A 24525-nucleotide genomic window follows, 5' to 3' on the forward strand; every position below is an offset into this window, starting at 1 on the left:
TATTTTTTGTTACATATTGCTTTTAAGTTGTTGAAATATTGTTTATTTTAGTATTTTAGTAGCTGAATTTAAGATAGAATGAGCAGAAATGATGATGATTATAAAAATGATGAGTTTTTTGGACATTTGAGTTGGAATACGTTTCTTTTTGTTAAGTTTGAACCATTAATGAATATAGTTTATGATTTTAAGACTCATAACAAGTAATTTCATGAATTTTAATGTTTTATTTAATTTTGTATTAATCTTTTAGGCACGATGAACGACGTCCATGGCAAGAGCATTCGTGCAACAAAGGTTTTGAATTTATGAATGCATCTGGTTAAATATCCTTGTGCTTTTGGTTTTAGCTATTATGCTTTTTAGTTATCCGCTAAGTGATTTTCTTATTACTTTACACAGGTTGTTCATGAGGAATTTGGTATTCTTGAAGGTTTAATGACAACTGTTCATGCAACTATAGGTTTGTTTTTCACTTTATTTGTTTCTGTTATCCAGATTTCCGGATAGCGTTTAGATTGATATCCTCGGGGAAGTAGAATTACCGATGTCTTTCACGGTAGGTGACCAGAGCTCGCGGATGGACAGAAAGGCTTCGCCTCTGCTGTTTAGTGTCCGGATTACTCTTCCAAGCAAATACGACACGGAAACTCGTCAACCCTCCCGGACTCCCTAAGGGGTATCCTTCGGGGAAGCCCCTTCCAGGAGAAGCTCTTCAAGCGGTCTTCGCGGAAACAGTTCCGTGCCTCGCACGGAACAAAACCAAGTGGTCGAGTCATGGAGGAGGCATATTTGGAATGATATCCACCTGACACAGGATCCCGCCTGACACGCCCGACAGGACAAAGCCGCACACATTCCAGCACGCCTAAGGATACCTTTTCGCCTACTGTTCCGCTAACAACTTGGAAAAGACGACTGACTTTGTGTATTCCCCATACTTTCACGTAAATATACCCACATAGAGTCTTGTAGCCATGCTACTACAGTAATTGTATCCCCTATTTATGGCTGGTGTAATTAAGACTCATGTACGTAGAGAAAAACCCTAATCCGAAACCCTAGCTATAAAGACCCCTTCATTTTACAAGTAGGGGGACGGCCAACAAATCACATAGCAAGAACTCTACTAAAATATCTCTAGCTTCATCTTCTTCAAGAGAACCCGAGAGAAACATTGTGAGGGTGTGAAGTTCTTGTACACCAGCCATCTTACTGTAATCCTTTCCAAGTATAATAACATCGACTCGTGGACTAGGGCTTGTTAACGCCTGAACCACGTAAAAAACACTGTTTGTTTAGTTACATTTCAGCACTTCTATAGTTCTTATCTTTTTATTATTCTGTTTATATTCGTTTCCGAAAAACTCGGTAAACATTTTGGTGCTTTCATTGAGAGCTGTAGGAAGTTGTTAGTCAGCCCTTTTTCTGTGTACGTTTTTTGTATTCACTTCGTGCTAAAGAGATGGTGACTACGAGAAAATCCGCGGTTGACAAAAATGCTAGGGTCAACCCCGATACTGTGATGGAAGATGCGGTGCAAAACGAACCCTTGGACTACCAAGGTGAAGACTCGACATCCCGCCAGGATCGGGTCAATACCGAAGATACGACATACTTAGAAGACGAAGAAGAGTATGTCCAAGACAGTTATTACAAGGACGGCTGCTACTATGAGAAGGACCCAGAACTGGTCCAAGTAGCCGAAGAACTGGAGGTCACCAAAGCCAAGCTTGCTGAGCAGGAGCGCCTCTCCGAAAAAATGCAGCGCATGATGGAGCGCCTCCAAAGCAAGTTCGGAGACCTAGGCGACTCGGACGAGGACGCCTCTGTTTTAGGTGGTGCTGATGCCGCTATGCCGGATCCAGCCGCTGCTGGACCATCCAAAGCCGCCCCTAACAAGGGCAAAGAAAAAGTTGGAGAGCCTGTACGCGCTGACGCCCCTGCACCTCCTAAAGGCGTGAATCACCAGGCCGACTGCCCCCCCCCCCCGCGCGCAGAAGGTCTCTGGCGCTCCTAAGCCCAGACGTCCTTCAGCCCCAAGGGGGCACTCCGTGCCTAAAGGGCCCGGTGCTAAGGCACCCAGGCCTAGGGGAAGGAACAACCGCCCCAGTGATTCCGTCAACCAGGACGGTCGGGCTGCAAACTCGCACTCCGAAGACAGTTGGTCCACGGTGGACCTAAGAAGAAGGTTGGAGGCCAAGTATGAAAAGGCCAAAGGAGAAAAGGCCCGGCCTCGCGGAGATGACCTCCGAAATCATATTAATGACAAGCTCCGGGGACGTGACCTCCCGGAGAGTGATACGAAGAGGCTCGAGGAACAGATTGCTGCCTTGACCAAGCTGGTCCGGAAGCAAAGTGGAGCCCTGTCAGACTCTGAGGAGAAAGACCCGGAACCATGTATTCGGAGGATCGCGGAAACGTCCCTCCCGGATAACTTCAAAATGCCTCACATAGAATTATATGATGGGAGGACAGACCCGCGTACCCACCTAGCTAAATACAACAAAATGATGCAAGTGGCGCGTGTCAGTGAGGACGCCAAATGCATGTGCTTCTCACTCACCCTTACCAAGTCCGTGGAGGACTGGTGGAAAAGATTAGCTCCCGGATCAATCCACAGTTGGAAGGAGTTACAGTCCGCATTCAGGAGGCAGTTCATTGCTGCCCGCGACCACGACATGGAGGATGGATCCTTAACCAACATCAAGAAGCAACCCAATGAGAACCTCAAAGCTTTCATTCAGAGAATGATGGAAGCTGCTGCAAAGACCAAGGTCAGCGATGACATGAAGCTGATCGCCCTTCAATCGGGCCTTACTGTCGGCTCCCTGCTATGGGGGGAAATGCAAGGAGGCGGGCAGAAACGCTGTCCGAATTCATGTCAAAAGCTCAGGGAATCATCAACCTTGAAAATGCCTACCAGCAGGCCTTTGGAGTTCCCCCGGCTCCAACGCCTTCCGTGACTGCGCCGAGCTTTGCTTCGCAAGCTCCCGCACCAGCCCTCACGCTTCCAGGAGCCCAATTCACTCCAAGTGTGTATGGGCCTTCCGCGTCTGCTCAGACGCCGAGTCAAACCCATTTCTCTGGGTACGGAGCTGTACAAACCGGATGTAGTATCGCTCCTGGCATGCCGCAGCCGCAAGCGGAAGGCCCAGAACGAAATTTGAGCCAATCGCGGAGCAAACGAAGCGGAAGAAACTCCAACCGGGGAGACCATTCAAAGAAACCCCGGAAGGACTATGAGCCCAAGTTCACGGAGTATACCAGTTTGATAGACTCGCGAGAGAATGTCTATCGGGCGACCTGTAATATGGTCAACTACAGGAAGCCCCCGAAAGTGTCTCACGGAGGAAGGCGTCCGCGAGACTCCAATAAGAGGTGTGAGTTCCACGGAGACGTGGGGCACACCACGAACGAGTGCCTTCAGCTGAAGGATGAGATCGAGTCCCTGGCAAGAGCGGGACACCTCGGTCAGTGGGTGAGGATACCCATTATCTATCCCGGACAGGGGGTAGTTCACGGAGCTGCATATTCCCCGGGACAGAGGGGGACCGCTGGCGCTCCTGGAGCCGGTCACCCCCAAGCTCCCGAGTCTCAGTTCCCAGCACTTCCTGCTCCAACCGCTCCGGCACCCATTGCCTTGTTGGCTCCAGGACCGGGCAACCCATATCCGCCCGGCCTTGCTCCGCCACCCGTTGACGGACACATAGCCACCATTTCCGGAGGACCGCACCTTGCCGGAAGCACCCGCAACTCCCAGAAGAGGTACTTGAGGGAGTTAGAACACACCGGGGAGATGTGTGCCTTAGTTCAATCACCTGCTCAACGTCCCCGAATGATGGACCTTCCCATCACCTTCACGGAGGACGATGCTCAACATGTGCACTTCCCCCACAACGATCCCCTCGTGGTTGAAGCCCAAATTGCCAATAAGAAGGTCTCGCGGATCTTGGTCGACAACGGAAGCTCCGTAAACATCCTCTTCAAAGTGGCCTTCCACGCGATCGGATTAACCGAAACAGACCTGACCCCATGCCCCATCCAGCTTCAGGGGTTCAATGGGGATGCACTCATTCCATTAGGCAAAATTCAACTTCCAGTCACCCTCAGGGGAGAAAGCGACGCTTGTGCCTTCAAGCACAGCACATTCGTGGTGGTCGACTGCCCCATGGCGTATAATGCCATCCTAGGCCGGCCGGTCCTAATAGATTGTGGGGCCATAACCTCGATACGCCACTTATGCTTGAAATTTCCATGCGACGATGGGCGTATCGGCACCCTCCGAGGAGACCAACGAAGTGCACGAAGCTGTTAGAACGTCTCCGTCCGATCCGTCTACACGGTCCAGGAGACAGTTGCTGCCATGCCTTTGGCAGAAGAATTACCAGAAACTGGGGGTGCTCAAGAGGCATACTTTGACGAACTCGACCCAACAGTGGGAATCGAGAAAGCGATAGAGCCGATGGAAGAAGTCGAAAAGGTGATCCTCAACCCGGAAGATCCCACCAAAGTCATTCAGGTGGGGAAAAACCTGCCATCGGCCATTCGAGATAAGATCGTGGCCACTGTTAAGAACAATCAGGATATCCTGGCATGGTGCCACGCTGATATGACGGGGATTAATCCTAATGTTGCATGCCACGCACTCAACATAGACCCATCTGCAACTCCAGTTCGCCAAAAGAGGAGGCCGTTAGACCCAGTGAGGGCCGAAGCCGTCAAAGCTGAAGTGGACAAGTTGATGTCCATAGGCTTTCTCCAGGAGTCACACTATCCCGTGTGGTTGGCCAACCCAGTTCTGGTCCCAAAACCCGATGGGTCCTGGAGAATGTGCATTGACTTCACGGACCTAAACAAAGCCTGCCCGAAAGATTGTTTCCCTCTTCCGCGAATCGATCAGATGGTAGACGCTACTTCCAGGTACGAACTCTTATCCTTCATGGATGCGTACTCCGGATACAACCAGATCAAGATGCATGTCGCAGACCAGGAACACACCAGCTTCCTCACGGACAAGGGTGTCTACTGTTACGTGGTCATGCCTTTCGGTTTGAAGAATGCTGGGGCGACGTACCAGCGTCTAGTAAACAGGATGTTCAAGGACCAACTGGGGAGGAACATGGAGGTGTACGTGGACGACATGTTGGTAAAGTCCAAGACCTCCGGGGACCACAGTGACGACCTTGAGGAAGCTTTCGCCGCGATCCGAAAGTACGGAATGAAACTGAATCCAAAGAAATGTACTTTCGGGGTCTCGTCTGGGAAGTTCCTCGGTTTCATTGTCAGCTCCCGCGGAGTGGAAGCCAACCCTGAGAAAATTAAGGCGTTCATAGATATGCCTTCCCCCCAGAAGCATAAGGATGTCCAGAGCGTTACCGGAAGGATAGCTGCTCTCAGCCGCTTCGTATCCAAGGCCACTGACAAGTGTATCCCCTTCTTCAATGTGTTGCGAGTAAACAAGAAGTTCGAGTGGACCCCCGAATGCGAAGCAGCCTTCCAACACCTCAAGGAACATTTAACCCGAGCTCCCATTCTGTCCAAACCTGTCGAAGGAGAGGCGTTGTTTTTATACTTAGTTGTGATTGAGCACGCAGTGAGTGCCGCTCTCGTCCGGGAAGATGGCCGTATCCAGCTCCCTGTGTATTACGTAAGCAAGAGGTTATTGGACGCCGAGTCCAGATATTCAATGATCGAAAAGCTCTCCCTCTGCTTGCTAATTTCTTCGCGGAAGCTAAGGCCATATTTCCAGGCGCACACCATCAAAGTACTCACCAATCACCCTCTCCGACAAGTCTTGCAAAAACCCGAGTCTTCTGGCAGATTGCTTAAGTGGGCCATGGAACTGAGCCAGTTCGACGTCCACTACCAACCACGTGTTTCCATAAAAGGTCAAGCTCTCGCGGACTTTATTGTGGAATGCTCGGGAATGAATGACCTCCCGGAAGATCCAGTCCCGGAACTTCCCACCTGGAAGGTCTACGTAGACGGAGCCTCAAATGAAAAAGGAGCTGGAGCAGGGGTCATCCTAGTATCCCCCCAAGGGCATCAGCTCCAGAGCGCCATCCGTTTCGCGTTCCCAGCATCCAACAACGAGGCAGAACATGAAGCCATGTTAGCTGGATTACGACTGGCCAGAGAAGTCGGAGCCCAAAAAATCGAAGTATACAGCGACTCCCTACTTGTGGTAAACCAAATATCCGGGGAATACCAGACGAAAGGCGAAAAAATGGCTGCCTACGTGTCTCTCTCCCGCGGCCTACTGCAGCATTTCAAAGGCTACCAAATCCGCCAGGTCCCCCGGGACCAGAACTCACTCGCGGACACGCTGGCCAAGCTTGCAACGGACCCGAAGATCGAACAGTATGGCCTGGTGCCCATCGGGCACTTAGAAGCACCCACTACCGAGACACAGAGGGTAAATGCCATCATCGACCATTCCCATTCCTGGATAGGACCCATCCTCAGATTTCTCACCACCGGAGAGCTCCCCACTGATAAAGCTGACGCAAGGAAGCTCCAATATCAAGCTCCCCGATACGTGGTTATGGATGGAAAGCTTTACCGCAGGGGGTTGTCCATACCCTTCCTTAGGTGTGTTGCCGGAACCGAAGTCAGCGCCATCATCCATGAGGTTCACGGAGGCTTCTGTGGCGATCATACCTCCGGGCTGAGCCTCTCCAAAAAGATCCTTCGACAAGGATACTTCTGGCCCACCATGAAGAAGGATTGTGTGGATTATGTCAGAAAATGTGAGCAGTGCCAAAGGTACGCCAAGGTTCCGCGAGCGCCGCCTACAGAAATTACCTTAATGACCAGCCCCTGGCCGTTCGCCGTTTGGGGCATTGACCTAGTAGGTTCCCTTCCAACTGGAAAGGGTGGAGTGAAGTATGCCATAGTCGCGGTAGACTACTTCACCAAATGGGCTGAAGTTGAACCTATGAACATGGTCACATCTAAAAAAGCACTGGATTTTGTCATCAGGAATATAGTGTGTCGTTTTGGGCTTCCACGAAAAATTGTGTCCGACAACGGGAAGCAATTTGACAGTGAACACTTCACGAACTTCTGTGCTTCGCATGGAATTATCAAAAGCTTTTCCGCAGTCGCCAGACCCCAGGCTAATGGGCAAGTGGAGGCTGTAAACAATATATTAAAGACCACGTTGAAGAAAAAACTCCAAGCCTGCAAGGCTCACTGGCCGGAAGAACTTCCGCGAGTACTTTGGGCCTATCGCACAACAGAGAGAACTTCGACGGGGCACACACCTTATTCCATGACCTTCGGTTGCGAGGCCGTCATCCTAGTAGAAACTATGATCCCCTCTCACAGGCAGGACACCTATGACCCTACCCGGAACCACGCCCTTCTCCAGGAGTCCCTGGACATGATCGAAGAGCTCCGGGAGCAGTCGCAGGTCCAACTAAAAATGTACCAAGGCAAGATAGCCCGACACTTTAACACGAGAGTCAAGAGCCGTACATTCGAAGTTGGGGATCTTGTCCTACGGAGAGTATTTCCTGCTACGCAGGATCCGGGAGTGGGAGTCCTCGGACCCAACTGGGAAGGCCCCTATGAAGTCCAAGAAAAAGTGGGCCATGGGACGTATCACTTAAAGAGACTCGACGGATCTAAAGTCCCGCGCGCCTGGAACGCGGAGCACCTCCGCCGTTACTACCAGTAGGCCCCGGACCATCTAGTCGGAAGTCCTTGGTGAAATTAGCAAAAGTGAAAAATGTGGAAATAATCCTCCCTGTTGTAAAACACGTGCCTAGCAGGCTAATTTAATGAAACACGGAGAGATTCACTCCACTTTTACTGCACTTTTTATCCCTGTGTTCAAAGCTGCGTTTTAACAAGTGACCACGCGATCCGGAGACGTCCGGACCCCACGCTCACTTGGGGGGGTATACATGGCTAAGGCATAGCCATACGCCCCTTGAACAAAACATACACAGAACACCACTTATGTGCTAGCATTGTGTTTGAAAATTTTAAATTGTTTGAAATGTTTAAATTGTTAAGCTTAGGTTTATTTGCTGCCATGAACATGCTTGCATTACGTGTCATATGTGCATTATGTGCTTATGTGAAAATTTCCATTAAAATGCATGCCATTATGCATCATGAAAATTATCTCCTGTGTAGCCCAGCGATGAACAGGATTGGGGGTTGGGGCACGTTCAGAGAGCTACGCCGAAACACCCCCAACTCCCTGACAAGTCCTTTGCAGAATACTCCGCGATCGCTGTAGAGCTTTGCTTCGCAAGCTTCAGCTTTGAGTCCCGCAAGGCGAAAGATGGCAAGATCCGCGACCGCTGTAGAGCTTTGCTTCGCAAGCTCCAGCTCCGGGTCCCGCAAGGCGAAAGATGGCAAGATCCGCGACCGTTGTAAGCCTTGCTTCGCAGGCTTCAGCTCCGGATCTCACAAAATAATGCATGGCGAACCCCTCGACCACTGCAAGTTTCAGCTCCAGGAGCAGACATGGTCGATCCCCCACTCACAGCAGGCCTTGCTTCGCAAAGCCCCTGCTCCGGGATCACACCTGGTGGGCGTGGCAATTTCCCCGACAGCAACGAGCCTTGCCTCGCAGGGCTCCATGCCAGGTCCCTGAAGTCGGCCACCATGAGGTTCGCAACGACAGTTAGTTTTGCTTCGCAAAGATCTAACCTTAAGTCTAGCGACGCTCACCAAAATAACTCCCGTTCCGAGCCATGGAACGGCTCACCTTAGCAATCCCAGCGAATAGTATAACTACAAGTCCCGGGATTGGCTATTTGCCTTAGGAAAGCTAAAATACGGTGAAAGGAGCCTGGCCGTTGGAACCAGGAAACCTTCGTAACCTAGAAACTACGTGGGAAAAGACATCAGCCGTTAGAACTTCAAGTGGGAAGTGCATAGGTTCTGGCCGTTGGAACCAAAACCTCATGCGCCCCTACAACAGTTTCTACCGTATAAAAGTCTACCCTAAACGCAAAGAAAAATAAAGAACTCGGCAGAAAAGAAAGGAGAATGCTATCATTATGGTAAATATGTCTGCAATGAGAAAAAAGTACAAGGAGCTTCGCCCCAAAGAAAAACTCAAATGAAAAGTAATTAAAGATAAAACCCCTTCAAGCATTGGGGGTGGCTGCAGCTTCCACGACCGCATTGGAAGGCGGAACTTCGTCACGAGAAGGTTTAGAGGTCCCCGCCTCTCCGGGATCTCCTGCCTCAGGGGCTCCAGCGCGTTCGTCAATGTTGTAAGTTTGGACGTACACCTCTGGGCCTTGATCCCACACCTGTAGCTTCTCCCTCATGGCGTCGGCATCCTCTCCCAGATAGCCTAGTACCTCCGGGTTCACTTTCCAGAGTTGATGCATGAGGACCACATGCGATATATTAATCGTCCTGTTCAGTATCACCTCGGCATCCTCCTTCTCCTTCAAGCGCTCCGCCTCGGAGGTTGCCAGCTGTGCCTCCGCGGCAGCTAATTGGGCCCTTAGTTTGTCCATCTCGGCCTTGGAGGCATCCCGCTCTCCCTTAAGAGAATCAATCTCCTTGCGCTGCTCCCTATTTTGGCTCAGCACGGATTGCTTCTCGGTCACATGCCCCCTAGCAGTGAATTGCAAGGCCCCGATCTCCTTATCCTTCTCGGCGAGCCCCAACTCCAGCATAGACACGAGATCCTTGCTCCTCTTATGAAATTGCTCCTCCTCGTGCAGCTTACTCTGAAGAGTGGAATATTCCTCTTGCTGCTTAAGGAGGAGATCATTTTTTGATTGCAAGCGGGCTTCCAAGGTGTCCTTCTCCACCCTTGCTTGGGACAGCTCTTCCCGGAGCTTGGAGTTTTCGGCCTTCATCTCATCCGACCGCTGTCTGAACTCATTCTCTGCCTTGGCCCGGTACTCTTGATATTTGGCAAGATATTTCTTGTCCGCCTCTCCCTCAGCCGTGCGCCGGACCTGATCAATCTTCTCCGAAGCCTCCAAGGCCTGTTGGGTCAGATTCTGCTTCTCCGCCTCCAAGGCCTGGCGAGCCAGCTGGCTCTCCTCCAGCTGAACCAGAACTGCACCAACCTCCCGGAACGAGCGTTCCGCGATCATAGAGGCCTGCAAGGAAAGACAACAGAATGAGTTAAGCCGGACCAAAAGACAGATGATCCCAAAACACAACAACTGACGGCTTACCCCGGACAATTGCTGCTTCACGGCATGTGTCAGCAACAGCGGATCCTTACTGCTACTGATGGCCCATTTCTCAGAATTGAGCTCGCACAAGCTCAGGGCCATGTCCTCCATCATCTCCGCTCCGAACGGCGCCAATGCACGTCCAAGCCTAGGTACCAGCCTCTTCTCCAAGGCTGGGCCATCCAAAACCGCCCCGGCCGGGTGAAGAGACCTCACCCCCTCGGCCAACTCAGCTCTCTTCACGGCAGACAAGTTGTCTGCCCTTCCCTGGGTAATGGCCTTCTCAGCCTCCAACCGTCTCTTCAAAAAATTATCGGCCCGTCTTACACCCTCCAGGAGGGCAGCAGGGAAACGGGTTGGTTTCTGCGGGAAGTGGAACTTCAGGCCAGGCAGAGGAAGGTTTCTTGACTGAGAAGAAGGAGACCCCGAAAGGGTGGACCCCTTTTGGGCTGGAGGAGGAGGCAGACGGGGTATTAAGGCCCCGGTCTGTTGCTTTTGCTGCTGCGGCAGCGGAAGTAATTGCCCTTGTTGCTGCTGCTGGTTTGGATGTTGTTGTTGCTGCCGCTGTGACGTTGGTGATTGTCTCTGTTGTTCTTGTTGCTGCTGTTGTTGTAGTTGTGGTTGCTGTCGTTGCTGTTGTTGTTGCCTTCGACCAGGAGAAGAGTGTCTAAGGCGTTTCTTGTTAGCGCCTTCAGCATCTTCTCCGGGACGCTTGCTCACCCCAGTTGTCTTCACGGGGAACACAAGCCCTTCCCCGTCGCTGCTGCTACTCGAGACCATCATAGTCTCGGAAGGCCCGTCAGCAGAAGACTTCTCTACCCCCGGAGACGCTTGCACCTCGCCGCTTGTCTTCTTGGGGGTGGCAGCTTTACCTCCCCTACCAGCCTTGGTCTTCCGTCCTTTCCCCGTGGACGGGTCTTGGCTGGTGGCAGCCTTCTTAATGAGCAAAGTAACCCTCCCCAACATCTTGGCTTCTGGATACTCTGCAAGAAGCATACAAAGCAAGGTTAACAAACCAACAAGCAATGAGAAAGAAGATAAGCGGAAGACAAGACAATCAACAACATAAAAGCACAAGCAAGCCCGCCAGCAGGGAACAAGAAACAAGAAAAAATAAAAGTTTGAAAGGGACGACCATGCACGAGAAACGTGGATGGCCTTCCCCGAGCAAAACAAAACACCGCTTCCTGCTCCAGGAAGCTCCCGTACTCCTTGAAGTCCGGGAATGACATGCTGAGGGAAGAAGGGTCAACCATGATGACACCTTCTGGCAGACTACCGTCACTCAGACACCCGAGGAGCTCATCTACCCTATCGCAATATCTGTCAAAGGGTATCCTACGCGGATCTAGCCTAAGGAAGCGGGGATCGAACCCCATCTGAGAGGTCCAGGAAACCTCAGACAGGCTGGGGGTGTGGATCAATCGAAAACTAGTCTTACCTCTCCCGGAGGTACTAGCCCCCGGAGCCCCTTCGTTAGGGTAAGCCGCGGCGTGGCGAGCCTCGATCTCCTCTTCCTTCGGCTGGGGGTCGGGGAACCTCTCCGCCCAGCTAGGAGATAAAGTATTTTCGTCCCGGGCTGCTTGGGTGATCACCTTGGATAGCTCCAGGGCAATCTGCTCCCGGATGTCAGCTGACACCTGACTTTGCCCCCTGCCACTCACTGGCTCGATGTTTTGGAAAGAGGCGAGTAGCCCATACTCCCTCAAAGATTCGGAGGTCACAAGTCCCTCCACTTTCAACTCTTCCTCAGAAAGCCCTTCATAGAACTTGGACCTCCTTATCATCTCCGCAGAGCGAGGTGTCCACGAAACGACTTCTGCAAAATTCAAATACAAGCATTAGAGATCCTCCCAAAAGGCAAATCAAACGCAAAGAAACAAAGTTGAAAAGGAGAGGAAGGAGCACTTACCAAGGATTTTGAAGTCCAAAGATAGGGCTGGCACCCTCTTCAGCGGGAAGCCAGTCGTCAGGAACCAGTACTCCCGGAGGTCTGGAACCCTCGCGGTATGACAGGTGGGGCACATCACGTCCGGGTGCCTTTCCAGCCTGTAAAACCCCACCTTGTCTGAATGACCCCTCATAGGCTGAGACTTCAACCCGTAGAAGTACAGCACCTCCTCCGGGGTAGGAGCTTCCAGTTTCCGGGACTTGCAAAAGATGAACCACCCCGCTAGGAGCTTGTAGCTGGGAGGAATCAACTGGAAGGGGGCAATCCCCGCCTTCACACAGAAATTGGCAAAGTAACTTCTTAGGGGCAAGTGCGCCCCACACACTATGTGTGCCCAGCTCCAGGCACCAAAGCCCTCGTGACTCTGGCTAGCCGACTCGCCCAGCACCGACTGACGGTGCCACATCAGACCTGGGATGTTCTTCGGGCCTGCCTCGGAGGAATACAGCTCCAGCATGCCATAATTCCTGAAAAGTTTCGGCTTCTGGTCCATCTCCCAGATTGAACTATTGGAAGTCGGTGGGCTAGCCGCGACCACTTTTGCTTTTCCTTTCCCCTTTGCGCCAGCGACAGGGGAACCCTTCTCCTGGGCAGAATCAGCCTCCGCGATAGCGAGGAGTTGTTCCTTTGAGATGTTCGTCACTGAACAAAAGAAACAAAGAAGAAAACACTCTAAGCAGTCAGTACCCTTGTCATACCCTAGTGGTATCAAAGGCGTCGGGGAGACCCCCCCCGAAAACTGCTTGGAGAGGCTCCCACCGAGCTTGCCGAGGGGTTGGCACCATGCCACCCGAAGGGCAGCAAGGAACCAGACTCAGACTCCGAGCCTAAGCCCACCAAAAGAAGTGTTTTTCCAGAGAAAGACACCCTAAAGGCGTTCATGCTTATGCCCTAAAACAGCAAAACAAGGAACGACTTTCCAAACGCAAATCGTCAAAGCATGCAAAAAAGGCTACTTATCGACTCACATCAATCACATGCCTACCAAAGCCCTATTCACCCATGCACATAGGCAATAATGGCAGAAACCTCAACTCTAACAACTACCAACAACCTAAGGTTTGGGAGGAAAGAGCAAAGTAGAAATACTTACTGGTATTCGGGTAGTTGGAGGTTGAAGGAGTAACCGGATCACTGCACATCACGATCGCGAGAAGTAAAAGCTGCAAAGACGAACGGCGATTCAAATCATGAACTTCGGCGAATAAACCCACTGCCAAATCAAAAGAAAAGTTTCTAGATCCCTTACCAAAAGAAGTGGCAAGTTCGAAGGAACAGAAGTTTGGAAGCCTGAGAGTTTGAAGGTTTGGAAATCTGAAAATCCGAAAGATAGAGAATTTGAAAGCGTAAAGAGGAAGAAAGGTCCGTTCGCTCGTTTTTATAGCAGGGAAGAAGTCGTTTCGACTTCCTCAAATGGACGGTCCCAATCTTCCCATTCCGTGTGCATCAGATCCAACGGTTGGAGATGAAGCGACGATCCTATTTATGACTCCTCGGATGGGAATAAAGTATTTATTTCCCATCATTATACCACCTCGGGCCCGGAGTACCATTAAAGACCGTCAAATCATTACTCAGATGACTGACGCACGCATACCCAACCAGTCGCCTCACGCACACGTCTTGGTCGCAGAACCATCCCCAGCATGACGCATGGTCCTTGCCGCACTTGAGTACTTGAGTTCAAACAGAAGAAATTCCCTTTCTTTTTCATACTAACACTCAGGCGGGAAAAAGGAACCCTTCTGGGAACACAGAAAGTGGCCCCTCGCCTAATCTAAGAAACCGAAATACCCAGAGGACTGTACAAGCTCCCGGATCTCTCAAAGCTCTGTGACCTTGGGGGGTAAATGTTATCCAGATTTCTGGATAGCGTTTAGATTGATATCCTCGGGGAAGCAGAATTACCGATGTCTTTCACGGTAGGTGACCAGAGCTCGCGGATGGACAGAAAGGCTTCGCCTCTGCTGTTTAGTGTCCGGATTACTCTTCCAAGCAAATACGACACGGAAACTCGTCAACCCTCCCGGACTCCCTAAGGGGTATCCTTCGGGGAAGCCCCTTCCAGGAGAAGCTCTTCAAGCGGTCTTCGCGGAAACAGTTCCGTGCCTCGCACGGAACAAAACCAAGTGGTCGAGTCATGGAGGAGGCATATTTGGAATGATATCCACCTGACACAGGATCCCGCCTGACACGCCCGACAGGACAAAGCCGCACACATCCCAGCACGCCTAAGGGTACCTTTTCGCCTACTGTTCCGCTGACAACTTGGAAAAGACGACTGACTTTGTGTATTCCCCATAGTTTCACGTAAATATACCCACATAGAGTCTTGTAGCCATGCTACTACAGTAATTGTATCCCCTATTTATGGCTGGTGTAATTAAGACTCATGTACGTAGAGAAAAACCCTAATCCGAAACCCTAGCTATAAAGACCCCTTCATTTTACAAGAAGGGGGACGGCCAACAAATCACATAGCAAGAACTCTACTAAAATCTCTCTAGCTTCATCTTCTTCAAGAGAACCCGAGAGAAACATTGTGAGGGTGTGAAGTTCTTGTACACCAGCCATCTTACTGTAATCCTTTCCAAGTATAATAACATCGACTCGTGGACTAGGGCTTGTTAACGCCTGAACCACGTAAAAAACACTGTTTGTTTAGTTACATTTCAGCACTTCTATAGTTCTTATCTTTTTATTATTCTATTTATATTCGTTTCCGAAAAACTCGGTAAACATTTTCTATAATAGGAGAATAGTTTACAAGTTGGTTACTTGACTCTTGTTTCTAATGTTCAGCAACATAGAAGACTGTTGATGGCCCATCAATGAAGGATTGGAGAGGAGGCCGTGGAGCTGGACAAAATATCATTCCTAGTTTTACTGGTGCTGCAAAGGTAGTGAAATCTAAATTCATAGGGAAATCTAAACAATGCTGGTTTTAATGTGGTTTGATTCTTATTCTTATTATTATGTTTATTATTTATTTTTTTGGAACTATAGGCTGTTGGAAAGGTTCTCCTAGAACTGAATGGAAAACTTACTGGAATGGCCTTCCGTGTTCCAACTCCTAATGTCTCGGTGGTGGACCTAACTTGTCGACTTGAGAAGAGTGCTTCCTATGAAGATGTCAAGGTAGCCATAAAGTATGTTCATGCATTCTTTGTGAAGTATCTAATCATTGCATTTATTCCTCTCCTCTTGCGTTTGTCTAAGTGTGTAATTGTCTTATTTTTAATTTTTGTTTTGTGATTGGTGATCTAGGTATGCATCAGAGGGACCACTTAAAGGCATTCTTGGGTACACAGATGAAGACGTTGTCTCCAATGATTTTGTTGGTGACACAAGGTATAATTTCTTTGATGTGTATTTTTAATACATTTTAATTACACTGATGGAACTATTGGCAATGTCATGCGTAAGAAGTCTGTTTTCATCTTGCTAATATTCTCTTAACTAGTTTTTTTAAATGGCCCAGAAAAATCCATTGAAAAAAACAAGATCAGATTGGGGAAACTAATAGTAGTTATGTTGTTATCTGTTAAAATCTGTTTTTTAACATTTGGATGATGTAATTTTTCTAAGCATATCCTCTACCTTTACCATAAGACCTTGTACAACTACCTTGTACAACTTGCCTTCAATTGCTTACCAATGGTTAATTTTGTGGCCTTGCCAATCAACTATCTCCCTCTCTTGGTTCTATATCCTTTCATTTCAGTCTTGTCAATTCATCTCATACAAAGTGATAACTTTCTCTGTGTGTGTGTGTGTTTTTTTATTAATGGTTCTTTGTTGCACTTCCACCATTGCTTTCAAGATCATATCTTTAGTCAATTTTATGGGGTCCATTGTCACCTAAATAATCACTGATCATCTTTTGTTTTGCATACTCTGATATTTTGGTCTCCTATCACCACAGAAAACATGTTTAGACAACTTGGCTTACTTGGGATTAGAATGGAATAAAATTATTTCCATGTTGTTTTTTTGGCATGTTTTGAATTGAGCCAAGAATTGTTAGCAACCCTAGTTGGAAAGGAAAAGAATAAAAATGAAAGATGCTTGTTGCTTGTTCCAATGTATATAATCTATATGATAAAATGTATTTGATATAGATTGAAAAATTATGGACAATCTTATTGATATAACCCATGCTGTGACTATGAGGACCACCACGCTTGTTGTTTGGCTTATCTTTCTACTTTCTCTTAATTCCTTCCTGTAATGAAAAAATTGTCTTGCAATCTTGGAGAGTCTTTTTAATGCTATGTATTGTCCATTAGATAGCCTACCCTGAAGAAGCAGTACTTGGAATAATATGCAAGGAGAATGAGTCAAACCTCAATCAAGATATTGATCAAATATCTTTTTGATATATAGTTCATAAAGTAATTTATTAAAACATGTAGAGCCAAGACCAGAGATCACAACAACTTGCACAAACACAATTTGATCCAAATAAACAGTCACAAGAACAAACCAGTTAGAAGAAATACACAAGAAATCAAACCAGTTAAAACACAACTCCAAGAATTACGTGGTCCTAATTAGAGTCAAAACTTAGAACTCTAAGCTACATCCACAGGCAGCCACTTTTATTAGAACATCCTTCTTCTTTCAGTACAAATCTCTCTTCTCTCAGTTACAGATTTTTTTACTGAATTACAAGGAAAAGTTTCTAAAAAACTATATGTAAAAGTATACAACTCAATAGTATATATAGCAGTAGTAAACATAACGAAACATAACGAAACATAACTAACTGCTTTACAAGAATGGTTGTAAACATAAAAGATTGCTGACTGGACCAAAATAACTAACAAATTCTCCAACTCAACAGTATATATACCAGCCATATAGCTTCCTTGACAATTTCTGTTAAAGCTATATGTTCAGCTTTTGTAGTAGATAAAGCAACCATCTTTTGCAAACTGGCTTTCCAGCTAACAGTTGTACCGAAAACTACCAAAACATAACCTGCAAGTGATTTTCTAATTTCTAGACAGCCTGCAAAATATGAGTCAACAAAACCTTCTATAGCAGCTGTCCTATATTCGTTTCCAGCTCCACCATAAACCAGAAATCTATACCCAAAATTAGTTTTGCAGCACCCAAATCTTTCATCTCAAATTCTTTTTTCAGTTCAGCCTTTACTTTTTCAATTTCTCTCTGTAATTTCAGCCAGAGTATATTCAGTATATACTCTATAATTTCTATTAGATTATAAATGTCCCCTAGAAAAAAAATTATTGGATAATGACATCTCAATCATCCCCGGAAAGAAAAAATTCAATTATGCAAAAAGTACCATTTAATCCCATATATTTAGAAAATGATCAAAACTTACTGTTGTATTGTGTGAAATAGGTACACTCTCCTATCCATTTTGTCAAAATTTACTAAGTCATACTTAAAATGCCTTTAAAGTAAATTTGTGTATATATTTTATCCCTAAATTTTAAGATTGAATTAGATAAATTTTTGCTTTCAAAGGCTGTTTTAATATCTATTGACAAATTTTAATTTTATATTAATATTTTAGGTATTGATTATATTCTTTAGGTTGTGGATCGAATTGGCAAGGAGCATTGCAAAGTTAATTTGCAAGAGGTACGAAATTTGTTCTTTTAACTCTTATTATTAATATCTTAAAAATGTTAGAGGAGTTTGAATATCTTAAATATTCATCCATAAAGAAGTAGGTTCCGAGATTGAAATTGTGTGCTGCGGTGATAACGGAAGGTTGAAAACTTGTGTGTATTAGAGAAGTAGGTTCTGGAAAATTTGTTTGTGTGCTGCGGTGATATAAGGAAGAAAACTTATTGTGTTGTTTGAATTTTTTGACTTGGTATTGATAGATGGTTAGGTAAGCTTTTTTATGTATAGATTAGATTTTTCATTATATGTATAGATTAGATTTTTCATTTAGTCATATTGTTTTCATTATTTCCATATGTATAGATTAGATTTAATTGCCATAACAAAATTGCCATAACCCAAGCTAAAATCTTGTCTTTGATCCAAACCCAATTAGTTAGTGGCTACCATTTTAGAATCTGATTTTTAAATTAAAAACAACACTAGAATCTCTTGAACTAGAGACAATTAAATGGATAGAAAATAAACCAGCAGAATTAACAAAAAATGGTGGTCAAGGCACAACATAGACCAGTGCCAAGTTACTTGTATCGCTGGAAAACTAAGATCTAATAATTTTGCTTGTAATTATGGTTGTTGCTCACATGCATTCTATCATAAAAAAAAATGAAATTCAGCCAAAACTTGAAACTGTATGGTTCATGCATAGATAACTCAGACAGAACTTTCATGTTCAGCTGAATGTTTTCTTTCATAAGCCCATGCATGAAGTTGCCATAATTAACCTGAAACAAAACATCAAGATTTTGTAAAATGTTGCTAAGAAATGAAAGGCCACCAACGACAACAGGAAGCAGAGAAGAGAGTAGAGTGAAGCTGCTATTTCCTGTCTTAAATATATATTAACAGCCAGTTTGAGCAAATATTCAGTAGACTGAAGTAAACAAGAGCTGCGAAGACAAATGGCAGGTGCTCATGCTGTCCAGCTAATTTTGCAGAGCCAACACAAGTTCATAAAAACATTAACTAGATAAGCATTTAGATAAGCCTCCAATAAGAAAGACTTGTGTTAGAAGTTTTCTGGGCTGTTAGGTTGGGAAGTTATTGTAGATAGAGAGTGATATTTACTTAGAGAAGAATTTGGAAATCTTTGGGAAAGGGGAGCCTCTCAATCTAACTCAACCTTGTAATGTTTAGGGTTTTGGTCTATACCAGCACTGTCTATTGATTAATAATGAGGAATTTCAGTAGTTCTCTCTAGTTTTTGGTTCCTCAAAAATTACTATAAGGTTTTCAATCAAAGGAAAATCTATCTAAAATAAGTGAAACTCACTCTGCCTTACTGATTTCAACAGAAATCTCCATAATAAAATGCAAACAAGCTTTTCAAGCCACAAAAACAAAAGTAATTTACACATTCAGAAATTGTACACAATATTTTACTATATATTATCTTTAATATTGATCTCAAAATGAATCCTTCTCTAATTCTTTAGTGCAGCTGAAGGAGAGCATTAACTAAACTATTTGTATAGTTTTTAGTTAAAAGAAACTTAATACGGAACTAAGACTTAGAGCAGGATTCATTCTGAGATCAATACTACAAAACTTACATAATAAGAAGACCAAAATCATCAGCAATCCCTTACAATCGTGTATAGATAGAGAATATAATATAAAATCTGACTCAAAATTACAAATCTATGAAACAAGTATTAGATAGTGTACCCCATGTTGGTGAGTTCCAGCGTTTATTCGCTGGATCCAGAGAGAACGCATGTCTCGCTTCTTGTTCCCACGATCTCGATAGGAATACTGCAATGCCTTTTCCACCCTCTCTCTTTCTATTCTTATGCAATTCTTCGCCCTTCCATAGAACCCCTTTTCTAGCTTGAAAATATTACCCTTGTTCATTGTTGAAACTTCCTTTTACTGCAGAATCAAACACACAATCACTTCCTACAAATTAAAATCAGTCAAAAAGTCTGAAGTTCCTTAAGTAAGAACTTTGAGGCAGTTTCGCAATAGACTGCCAAACCAAACCAAAATGTATTCTGATGATCTATATAGCCTATAAGTAGGTCCAAACAAAGTGACTACAATAGATTGAATTTATAATGTATACTAATAGAAAATGGTCACACTAACAAACATATGGCTATGTATGCTTCTTAAATTGGCCCTGAATTGTGAGATATATGACACTTGTTATGTTAAAAATGATGTTTAAATGCATGCTCATTTTACCTATGTCGTTATCATAACCAATACAAAAGTAGAAAAAAAATGGCAGCACATTTTAGTTAATTCTCATTTTCCATAAGAAACAGGGGCTGATATGATTAATATAACAGAAACATTACCACAGTAAAAGATGACAATGGATCTTCTTCATATATATAAACAATAACTTTAGTTCATAACTAAATCCAAAAACAATATATCTTTGAATTTTTTTGTATTTAAAAGCAGTCCAATATTTGGTAATGTTTAGGGTCAGGGAACGTTTATCTTTTTCTAAAGATTACTTCTTATTCATTGAAAGGAAAATAATTTCAACAACAAGTTTTTGGGTTAGCCATTTCTTTTTATTTGAAACAAGTAAATAATAATATGCTAAAATTAGTACATATGTAAGAAAATAGGTTCACCATAATCCAAGTAAAACTTTACCCACCATTTATATTCTTGCTCATAAAAATAAAAAATAGGAAGAGAAATCAGAGATCATAGACGGAATATTATACAAAGACAAAAATCTAAGTCTGACCATTGATGATACTGAAAGGTTAAATATTTTTGTTTATAAAAGAAAAGATGGTGATGAGGCTAACATTCTCATCCTTCATGTGATCTATTCTATCATACAAAAATAGTCCACACTCCACACTACACACTCCATAAGCTGCTAACATTTTCATACACAATTGCATGGCCTTCTAAAAATGTTATTCCAAGAGGTACATTTTCATACTCAAAAAATAACCAATGTCTTATAATTTAGTGTTTGGTTTCTTTGTTTGCTTTGGTGTAGTTGTGAATTCATTATTTTGTATGTGGTTTCCTTTCTTGGATATAATTTCCATAGCAGTTTTCTTGAAGTAATTTGTGATGCTATATAATAACAATAAAATATTTCTTTGTTTATTTTGCAGATGTGACAAGTGAAGTAGAAAATGATACTTAATTTTGAAGGCTTTGTGTTGGGCAGCTATAGAATATTTTGTGTTGAAAGTAGTAACTTTTCACTATGTTGAATATTTAAGACTCCTTGAATACTTAAAGAACATTTTATTGTTGATGACAGTGTTGAATGTTTTAAACTAATTTGTGGATTGTTAATACAATATTGAATGTTTTTGCTTTTTGTTATTTGAAAATCAAGTTCATTTGATGATGCTAGTATATATTAGAAAGCTAATTTTAGTTATATAAAGAAATTAAAATATAATAGAATAAATTAGTGTTATAATACGAAAATTGTGTTATAATATCTATTACAATAACACTTTTTATGCAAAGAATTGTGTTTTGCAAACTTCATTATATAACACAAATAATGTGTTATACTAAAGTGTAGTATAACATAAATAATGTGTTATACTAAAGTATATTATAACACAAAAAATGTGTTATACTAAAGCGTAGTATAACACAAATTTATAAGTATTGAAATGTGTTATATAATCGACTATAAATAACATAATTAAACACTTATCTATTTATTAAAATAACACAGAAATTGTGTTATCGTTGACAGTATAATAACACATCTGCATACCAATGATAAAGTGTTATGTAAAGTACCCTGACCTACGATAACATAGTCGGTCTTAACACATCAAAAAGTGTTATGGTATGTTTTGATAACACATTTTCGGTGTTATTAAAAGCATTTTTTCTTGTAGTGAAATAATTATCGCCAAAAATAAAAAACTTTTGTCGGCACAATTTTACGTCGGTAAAGTCTCCACCTTTATCAGCGCTAAAACACACCACTAAAAAACATTGCATTTATTGGCTAAAGATGATCACCTTCGCCGACGCAGTTTTGCGCCACTAAAAACACTAACTTTTGTTGATATAATTTTGCACCGCCAAAGGTTTTTTCCACAATTTGTGGCAAAAAAATTTTGTCGGCACATCAATATTTTTCCCGGTGTATTTTTTCTACGTTAAAAGTATCTTTTCCTAGCACAGTACGTTTTGCGCTGGCAAAAGTTGTATTACCAACGGATTTTCTTTGTCACCGTTTGTCGACGCAAAAACATGTCAGTAAAGCCCAAAGGATTTTTGCCGGCACAAATCGTTACTTATGCCGGTGCAAAAGTGCGCCAGTGAAAGTAACAATTTTTCTATTGTTTCGATTGCATTAGTGAATAGGTTGATTTTTTTTTTGTATTGGTTTTTAGAGGAATGTTGTTAATTTAGTTAATTATAACTAATTAATTACAGGTTAATTAGTTTGTATGTTTGGTTTGCATTCGGTTGCCTATATACGGGATGTCCTATCTCTTGTGAAGATCTCACTTAAGGAAATACAATGAGATTGCATTTCTCTAAATTTCAGTATGTAGATTGACAACTCTTACATTGGTGTACTAAATTATGTTGTTTGCTTGAGTTTTTTTTTTTTTTTTTTGAAGTAAATGGCAATTATACGCCACTACAAGAAAAAATAGTATTCATAACACTTAAAAACTGCTAACTGAGAGTATCGATAACGCTTCTGAAAATGCTAACATAGCTCTTGTTATTAAAAGTCCTATCTTTTCTATAACAGTATTCGAATGTTATGTTCGATGTTATCTTAAACTATTCAATAACACATTTTTGTTGCTATAATATTCAAATAATAACATTTAGTTAGAGTATTTGATTATAAATTTGGAGTTTAATCTTATACTTTATGCATAAACTTTTTCCACTGTTGCATTTGATTATTTTGATAGCATTTTTAGTTTGTTATATTATATAAATCATAAAAATTTGTTATGCTTATAATATATTTCTAAATCATAACATATTAAAAGTCTAGTAATAAAATTTTGTTACTTTAGTGTGGATAATATATTTTAAATTTTATTTTGATAAGTATACTTATAAGGTTTTTTTTTTTAATTAAAAGATTTTCATTATTGTATATTGATAAAAAAAATCAAAATTAATCATAAAATGTAATTCTCAATAGATTGATAAACCACAAGTATTACATTAAACAATAACTAATTCAAACCATGAATATGTCTACTTCATGAGATCTTAGTTCTAACTTAAATTTGAAAGCATAACATAATAAAGTTTTATAATCTTGAACATTTTTTACTTTAAAAATGAAAAACAGAAACATTACAAGATACACAAAAATAAATCATGCATGAAACTTGCTCCATCCTTCAATTCATCATCCAACCAAGTACTTGTTGCTAACGTTGTTTGTTGCCATCTGAAGCTCTCTAAATTGAAATCTCCTTAGGTTTCCAAGGCAAACCTCCTCATGATGTTGCTCAGAAATTTTTTAAAGCCTACAACTGTTAATCTCTTCTTATTGTCAAACAATTTAACTCTGCAATGAAACATATATGAAAAGCAAAAAGCAATGAAACCCAACACTACTTAAGTAAGTAATGTTAGATTAAACAAAAATATGTACAGTATAAGCCATAACAAAGCAGCTTTGCAAGATATGAAACATATATGAAATAGTCATGTTCATTAGTGTAAAACTAAACCCAAATTCTCTTCTAAACTAGTCAGTAATGAGGTCAAAATTAGTAAAGAAGGTGAAAATCGATTAAGGAGTTCAAATGGCTAAATCGCTTAAGGAGTTCAAATGGCTAAATCGCTTAAGGAGTTCAAATGGCTAAGAGCTTAAGGAGCTATTCTAATTCTTAACAATCCTTACATTTTCATGGCCAATATGGCATAGGAGTTCAGTATCTTCCCCAATTTAGTTGAAGCAACTGCTTATGGGAAAATAAAAAGAAAAGGCCAGTTAAGCAGTGGCTGGACATGGTTTACATTGTATCAGTTGAATGGAATAATTACATATGATCAACACTTAAATCTCATCAATAATGAATACATTAATATATACCCAATAATAGAAAATAAAAAGAAATCAAATGCACAAAGTAAGAATTAAGTATTCATCAACCAAGAATGAGACAAATTAAAAGCATAACTAATATGAGAGGGACAGGTATATGTCTAAACATTCACAAAGTTTTTTTTTTTTTTTTACCAAAACAAGCATGTTCATATGAAATGAAAGATACAAAGGCTCAAAAGCAGAAATGCAACAAAGTTGAAGGGCCACTAAGAAATGCAATGTTAAAGCGTCAAAAACAGAAAAGAGAAACATATAGTTCATCATATATTATGTGAATGGTTTTCCTCACAAACTGTAATTAAGAAACATGTAACAACAAGGAAGAGTACCCTATTATTGTATCTCAATATGTTGAGGTAACTGAAGCAAAAAGACCAAATAATACAAATTAGAGAAATGGTATCAAACCAAAGAATAGGTAAAGTTAAACATATATACATAAATACACAAACATAAAATACACACATAAAATAAAAGCCAGATTCCCTGTCTTTTATTTCTGTTTTGGTCTGTTTTGATGGAGTTTTCCTTCTTTACTTGTATTTTTCTTAAGTAATAATACAGGTAGATTTGTTTCAAAAAAACAAATTATGTTGCACCAATTTGTAACACAATATATTCTGGAGATCATCTGAAACTCAATAAAAAAAAAGGTATATGACAGTATTTTTTTAGCGACTAACCATTTC

At 42.9% G+C, this 24525-nt stretch overlaps 1 pseudogene; it reads left to right on the top strand.

Annotated features, from left to right (window-relative positions):
• Positions 1–258: 258 nt before the first annotated feature.
• LOC133824211 (glyceraldehyde-3-phosphate dehydrogenase GAPCP1, chloroplastic-like) lies at positions 259–15641 on the top strand (annotated as a pseudogene).
• The last annotated feature ends 8884 nt before the right edge of the window (positions 15642–24525 follow it).

The sequence above is a fragment of the Humulus lupulus genome, chromosome 3 (genome assembly GCF_963169125.1).
Source record: "Humulus lupulus chromosome 3, drHumLupu1.1, whole genome shotgun sequence".
NCBI classification, from domain to species: domain Eukaryota; kingdom Viridiplantae; phylum Streptophyta; class Magnoliopsida; order Rosales; family Cannabaceae; genus Humulus; species Humulus lupulus.